We start from the raw sequence: 8,373 nt of genomic DNA on the forward strand, positions 1-8,373 counted from the left end.
TATGAAGTCTAATGTATCTGATGAATCTGAAGTCTAAGGTATCTGATTAATCTGATGTCTAAGGTATCTGATGTCTAATGTATCTGATGTATATGATGTCTAATATATCTGATATCTAATGTATCTGATGTATCTGATGTATCTGATGTCTAATGTGTCTGATATATCTGATGTCTAATGTGTCTGATGTATCTGATGTCTAATGTGTCTGATGTATCTGAAGTCTGATGTATATGATGTCTAATGTATCTAATGTATCTGATTTCTGATGTATCTGATGTCTAGTATATCTAATGTATCTAATGTATCTGATGTATCTGATGTCTAATGTGTCTGATGTATCTGATGTCTAATGAATCTGATGTATCTGATGTCTAATGTATCTGATGTATCTGATGTCTAATGTGTCTGATATATCTGACGTCTAATGTGTCTGAAGTCTGATGTATATGATGTCTAATGTATCTGATTTCTGATGTATCTGATGTCTAGTATATCTAATGTATCTAATGTATTTGATTTCTGATGTATCTGATATATCTGAAGTCTAATGTGTCTGATGTATCTGATGTCCGATGTATCTGATGGCTAATGTGTCTGATATATCTGATGTACAGTGGGGGAATATAAGTATTTGATCCCCTGCTGATTTTATACATTTGCCCACTGACAAAGAAAGGATCAGTCTATAATTTTAACGGTAGGTTTATTTGAACTGTGAGAGACAGAATAACAACAAAAATGTCCAGATAAACTCATGTCAAAAATGAAATAAATTGATATGCATTTTAATGAGGGAAATAAGTATTTTACCCCCTCTCAATCAGAAAGATTTCTGGCTCCCAGGTGTCTTTTATACAGGTAACGAGCTGAGATTAGGAGCACACTCTTAAAGGGAGTGCTCCTAATCGCAGCTTGTTACATGTAAAAAAGACACCTGTCCACAGAAGCAATCAATCAATCTGATTCCAAACTCTCCACCATGGCCAAGACCTAAGAGCTCTCCAAGGATGTCAGGGACAAGATTGTAGACCTAGGCTGGAATGGGCTACAAGACCATCGCAAAGCAACTTGGTGAGAAGGTGACAACATTTGTTGCGATTATTCGCAAATGGAAGAAACACAATAGAACTGTCAATCTCCCTCGGCCTGGGGCTCCATGCAAGATCTCACCTCGTGGAGTTGCAATGGTCATGAGAACGGTGAGGAATCAGCACAGAACTACACGGGAGGATCTTGTCAATGATCTCACGGCAGCTGGGACCATAGTCACCCAAAAAAATATTGGTAACACACTACACCGTGAAGGACTGAAATCCTGCAGCGCCCGCAAGGTCCCCTGCTCAAGAATAGATATACAGGCCCGTCTGAAGTCTGCCAATGAACATCTGAATGACTCAGAGGACAACTGGTGAAAGTGTTGTGGTCAGATGAGACCAAAATGGAGCTCTTTGACATCAACTCAACTCGCCGTGTTTGGAGGAAGAGGAATGCTGCCTATGACCCCAAGAACACCATCTCCACCGTCAAACATGGAGGTGGAAACATTATGCTTTGGGTGTGTTTTTCTGCTAAGGGGACAGTACAACTTCACCGCATCAAAGGGACGATGGACGGGGCCATGTACAGTCAAATCTTGGGTGAGAACCTCCTTCCCTCAGCCAGGGCATTGAAAATGGGTCGTGGATGGGTATTCCAGCATGACAATGACCCAAAACACACGGCCAAGGCAACAAAGGAGTGGCTCAAGAAGAAGCACATTAACTTCTATGGGCTAGGTGGGACGTTTGCGTTTGCGTCCCACCCTAGTCAACAGCCAGTGGAATCGCGTGGCGCGAAATACAAATACCTCAAAAATGCTATAACTTCAATTTCTCAAACATATGACTATTTTACACCATTTTAAAGACAAGACTCTCGTTAATCTAACCACATTGTCCGATTTCAAAAAGGCTTTACAGCGAAAGCAAAACATTAGATTATGTCAGGAGAGTACCCTGCCAAAAATAATCACACAGCCATTTTCAAAGCAAGCATATATGTCACAAAAACCAAAACCACAGCTAAATGCAGCACAAACCTTTGGTGATCTTCATCAGATGACACTAAGAGGACATTATTTTATACAATACATGCATGTTTTGTTCAGTCAAGTTCATATTTATATAAAAAAACAGCTTTTTACATTAGCATGTGATGTTCAGAACTAGCATACCCGCCGAAAACTTCCGGTGAATTTACTAAATTACTCATGATAAACGTTGACAAAATACATAACAATTATTTTAAGAATTATAGATACAGAACTCCTTTATGCAAACGCTATGTCAGATTTTAAAATAGCTTTTCGGTGAAAGCACATTTTGCAATATTCTGAGTACATAGCTCGGCCATCACAGGCTAGTTAATTTGACACCCACCAAGTTTGGGGCTCACTAAACTCAGAATTACTATTAGAAAAATTGGATTACCTTTGCTGTTCTTCGTCAGAATGCACTCCCAGGACTTCTACTTCAACAACAAATGTTGTTTTGGTTCCAAATAATCCATAGATATAACCAAATACCTCCGTTTTGTTCGTGCGTTCAGGTCACTATCCGAAGGGTAACGCGCGAGCGCATTTCGTGACAAAAAAATTCTAAATATTCCATTACCGTACTTAGAAGCATGTCAAATGCTGTTTCAAATCTATTTTTATTCAATTTTTCTCGTAAAATAGCGATTGTATTCAACGTTGTATTCATTCAAAGGCTGAAAGAAAAGAAATGGAGAAGTCTCGTGAATGCACATCTCAGTCTCACTGTCCCCAGGCTGACCACTTACAAACTCTGCTGCTGTTCTTTGCCCAGAGACAGCAGACACCCCATTCCACTTTCTGGTGGCTTTAGAGAGCCAATGGAAGCCTTAAAAAGTGTCACGTTACAGCACAGATACTATATATTTGATAGAGATGCAACAGAAGGACAACAAATTGTCAGACAGGGCACTTCCTGTATGGAATCTTCTCAGGTTTTGGCCTGCCATATGAGTTCTGTTATACTCACAGACACCATTCAAACAGTTTTAGAAACTTTAGAGTGGTCTATATCCAAATCTACTAATTATATGCATATTCTCATTTCTGGGCAAGAGTAGTAACCAGTTTAAATCGGGTACGTTTTTTATCCGGCCGTGAAAATACTGCCCCCTAGCCCCAACAGGTTTTAAGGTCCTGGAGTGCCAGACCTTAATCGCATAGAAAATCTGTGGAGGGAGCTGAAGGTTCGAGTTGCCAAACATCAGCCTCGAAACCTAAATGACTTGGAGAAGATCTGCAAAGAGAAGTGGGACAAAATCCCTCCTGAGATGTGTGCAAACATGGTGGCCAAATACAAGAAACGTCTGACCTCTGTGATTGCCAACAAGGGTTTTGCCACGAAGTACTAAGTCATGTTTTGCAGATGGGTCAAATACTTATTTCCCTCATTAAAATGCAAATCATTTTATAACATTTTTGACATGTGTTTTTCTGGATTTTTATTGTTATTCTGTCACTCACTGTTCAAATAAACCTACTATTAAAATTATAGACTGATCATTTCTTTGTAAGTGGGCAAATGTATAAAATCAGCAGGGGATCAAATACTTTTTTCCCTCACTGTATCTGATGTATCTATTGTCTAATGTGTCTGATGTATCTGATGTCTGATGTATCTGATGTATCTGATGTCTGATGTATCTGATGTCTAATGTGTCTGATGTATCTGATGTATCTGATGTCTGATGTATCTGATGTATCTGATGTCTAATGTATCTGTTGTATCTGATGTCTAATGTGTCTGATGTATCTGATGTCTAATGTGTCTGATGTATCTGATTTCTAATGTATCTGATGTCTGATGTATCACATATCTGATGTCTAATGTGTCTGATGTATCTGATGTATCTGATGTCTAATGTGTCTGATGTATCTGATGTCTAATGTGTCTGATGTATCTGATGTCTAATGTATCTGATGTCTAATGTATCTGATGTCAAATGTATTTGATATATAATGTGTCTGATGTATCTGATGTCTGATGTATCTGATATCTAATGTATCTGATGTATCTGATGTATCTGATGTATCTGATGTCTGATGTATCTGATGTCTGATGTATCTGATGTCTAATGTGTCTGATGTATCTGATGTCTGATGTATCTGATATCTAATGTGTCTGATGTATCTGATGTCTGTGTCTGATGTATCTGATGTCTGATGTATCTGATGTCTAATGTGTCTGATGTCTGATGTATCTGTTGTATCTGATGTCTAATGTGTCTGATGTATCTGATGTATCTGATTTCTAATGTGTCTGATGTATCTGATTTCTAATGTATCTGATGTCTGATGTATCTGATGTCTAATGTGTCTGATGTGTCTGATATATGTGATGTCTAAGATGTCTAATGTGTATGATGTATCTGATGTCTAGTGTATCTGATGTCTAATGTATCTGATGTCAAATGTATTTGATATTTAATGTGTCTGATGTATCTGATGTCTGATGTATCTGATATATAATGTATCTGATGTATTTGATGTCTAATGTATCTGGTGTCTGATGTATCTGATGTTTCTGATGTCTAATGTATCTCATGTATCTTATGTTTAATGTATCTGATATCTGATGTCTAATGTATCTGATTTCTAATGTATCTGATGTCTAATGTATCTGATGTAGCTGATGTATCTGATGTTTCTGCTGTATCTAATATTTCTGATGTCTGATGTATCTGATGTCTAATGTATCTGATGTTTCTGATGTTTGTAATATATCTGATATCTGATGTATCTAATATGTCTGATGTATCTGATGTTTCTGATGTCTAATGTATCTGCTGTTTAATGTATCTGATGTCTGATGTATCTGATGTCTAATGTATCAGGTGTATCTGAAGTCTGATGTATCTGATGTCTGATGTATCTGATGTATCTGATGTCTGATGTATCTGATGTCTAATGTGTCTGATGTATCTGATGTCTGATGTATCTGATATCTAATGTGTCTGATGTATCTGATGTCTAATGTGTCTGATGTATCTGATGTCTGATGTATCTGATGTCTAATGTGTCTGATGTATCTGTTGTATCTGATGTCTAATGTGTCTGATGTATCTGATGTATCTGATTTCTAATGTATCTGATGTCTCACATATCTGATGTCTAATGTGTCTGATGTCTAATGTGTCTGATGTATCTGATGTCTAATGTGTATGATGTATCTGATGTCTAATGTATCTGATGTCAAATGTATGATATTTAATGTGTCTGATGTATCTGATGTCTGATGTATCTGATATCTAATGTATCTGATGTATCTGATGTCTAATGTATCTGATGTCTGATGTGTCTGATGTATCTGATGTCTAATGTATCTGATGTTTCTGATGTCTAATGTATCTTATGTTTAATGTATCTGATATCTGATGTCTAATGTATCTGATTTCTAATGTATCTGATGTAGCTGATGTTTAATGTATCTGATGTATCTGATGTTTCTGACGTATCTAATATTTCTGATGTCTGATGTATCTGATGTTTCTGATGTTTGTAATATATCTGATATCTGATGTATCTAATATTTCTGATGTATCTGATGTTTCTGATGTCTAATGTATCTGCTGTTTAATGTATCTGATGTCTGATGTATCTGATGTCTAATGTATCAGATGTATCTGAAGTCTGATGTATCTGATGTATCTAGTGTCTGATGTATTGATATGTATGATGTCAAATGTATCTGATATGTCTGATGTCTTATGTGTCTGATGTCTAATGTATCTGATGTCTGATGTCTGATGTATCTGATGGCTTATGTATCTGATGTCTGATGTCTGATGTATCTGATGTGTCTATGGGCCTCCCACTCCTCTTTATATTCTGAATAGAGACAGTTTGCGCGGTTCTATGAAGTGAGTAGTACACGGCGTTGTACGAGATCTTCAGTTTCTTGGCAATTCCTCGCATGGAATAGTCTTCATTTCTCAGAACAAGAATAGATTGACGAGTTTCAGAAGAAAGTATTTTGTTTCTAGCCATTTTGAGCCTGTATTTTAACCCACAAATGCTGATGCTCCAGATACTCAACTAGTCTAAAGAAGGCCAGTTTATTGCTTATTTAATCAGAACAACATTTTTCGGCTGTGTTAACATAATTGCAAAAGGGTTTTCTAATGATCAATTAGCCTTTTAAAATGATAAACTTGGATTAGCTGACACAACGTGCCATTGGAACCCAGGGGTGATGGTTGCTTATAATAGGCCTCTGTACTCCTATGTAGATATTCCATAAAAAAATCTGCCGTTTCCAGCTACAATAGTCACTTACAACATTAACAATGTCTACGCTGTATTTCTGATCAATTTGATGTTACTTTAATGGACAAAAAATTTGCTTTTCTTTCAAAAACAAGGACATTTCTAAGTGTCTTTTAGTATTTCTGTGTAGTGAAGTCATGCTCTGTCTGAACGGTGAGACAGGACACACTCAACATCCATCATCTTCAGTAATGTCACTTCTCTCCTTCAGTAATGTCTCTTCTCTCCTTCAGTAATGACACTTCTCTCCTTCAGTAATGACACTTCTCCTTCAGTAATGACACTTCTCCTTCAGTAATGACACTTCTCTCCTTAAAAGGCGAACCAACCCATTTCTTATGGTATTTTCTTCAGCATTGCAGTTAAACATGTTTAGGCTACTGCAGGACAACTATCCAATTAACCAGGCCTGTAAATCACACCATTTGTCAGGTCCATTATAGCTATAGGATTAACAGCACATATAGTAACTATCTTGCATTAAGTGCAAAGGTCAGTGTAGAACAATGTTCCCAGGTAGCTGCATAATATGCCTTCATAATTATTTAATATTCTTCTGGGGTTTAATAATATAAGGATTTTCACCCAACGATTATAGAGAGATTCTCTTCATACACTCCTCTCCCTTCAGAGCCCCTACTGCAATGTGGTTTATAGAGAGCTGCATTTATCTTCAATAACAAATGCTACAGTGGTGTTCTCACTGGCAGCTACCCAGCATTCTCTCTCTATAACATATTCCTCTGCTGTGATTTGTCCGTAGTTAATTTTCCGAAATGAATTACGAATTACGTCCTATGGAACACATGCCTGCCTTCAATCAACGGGTCATCGCAGGGTCAGGTGAATCCTTTATAGGGAGAAGTTTTGCATCATGTTGCTCTTCAGGACTTTTGCTATGTTTGGCTGTCAAAGGTGTTATTCCGACGGCAGACATTCTCTCTGTGTTGTTGTCTGTGATTGTTTATAGACGAGGCTGTGCCAGAAAGCCCACTACATCTGACTGACTCCTCTCTGTGACTATTTAAAGATGGCTGACTTTTGCACACACAACATGGCTCAGACCTTCCTCATGGCTCCAAGTCAGGCACAGAGGATTCTGCTATTCATAATTGTGCTTCTCATAATGCATCCTTGCAGGAAAAAATGTGACCCTTACAAGGACACCATTTTTAGATTTGCACAGACAGCCAAACAAGGAGCAGCCTCTGTAAATTGTGTTGGGCTTTTTCTCTCTGGATCAGAGACTGCTTGGAGTTCACTTGTCAACGTAAAGAAAGGGAATTCTGGCCTTACAGAATGGAAGCTTAGCTGATACTAATGTAAAGCTCCATTCAATCAGGACAAAGGCTACATAATGACATCATGCCATACTAAATATGACTTGTGCATGGCAGATTGGAGGTGAAAGGTGTGAACATGTGCAATTACATTTCCAGAGAAACAATTCACGACCAAACATTGGCAGAAAAGGTCACTGCCCAAAATGTTCAATTTAAGAATTACTGTAGGGGCTCAGATGATCTGTCTTCAATTTTCCTCAAGAGTGGTGTCTTTATTACTGCTCGACACTATCAGACCAAATACTAGGTTTGATCGATATTGTCATCTTCTCAGACGTTCAGGTGGAACCTTTTCAATGTTACACTCAACACCGGCAGGTTTTCTTGTCCTGATACTTTGGTTTTCAGTTCAAATACAAGCTTTCATCTGTGGGGTCACAGACAGTGACTCAAACCTGATTTGTGTACAAGAGACCAGACCTGGGTTTGTGTATTTGAGTAGTTTCAAATACACAGCCCAAAACAAGTACTGTCCAAGTGCATTTCCAAATACAATAAACTATTTAACTACTTTTATTTTCAAATAAAATATATCTGAATACTTACTTCCAATGTATGTGAAAGCAATTGTCAGATAACATTGTAGGTTGACAGTTGACTCTTGACAACCCACCAAAATGATACCTTTATGTCAAATTCTAAAATAGGATTTTATAAAACTGCTGGGATGGGAATCCTGAATGTTGGCAT

This window comes from Salmo salar, chromosome ssa09, assembly GCF_905237065.1.
Source record: "Salmo salar chromosome ssa09, Ssal_v3.1, whole genome shotgun sequence".
In the NCBI taxonomy this organism is placed as follows: domain Eukaryota; kingdom Metazoa; phylum Chordata; class Actinopteri; order Salmoniformes; family Salmonidae; genus Salmo; species Salmo salar.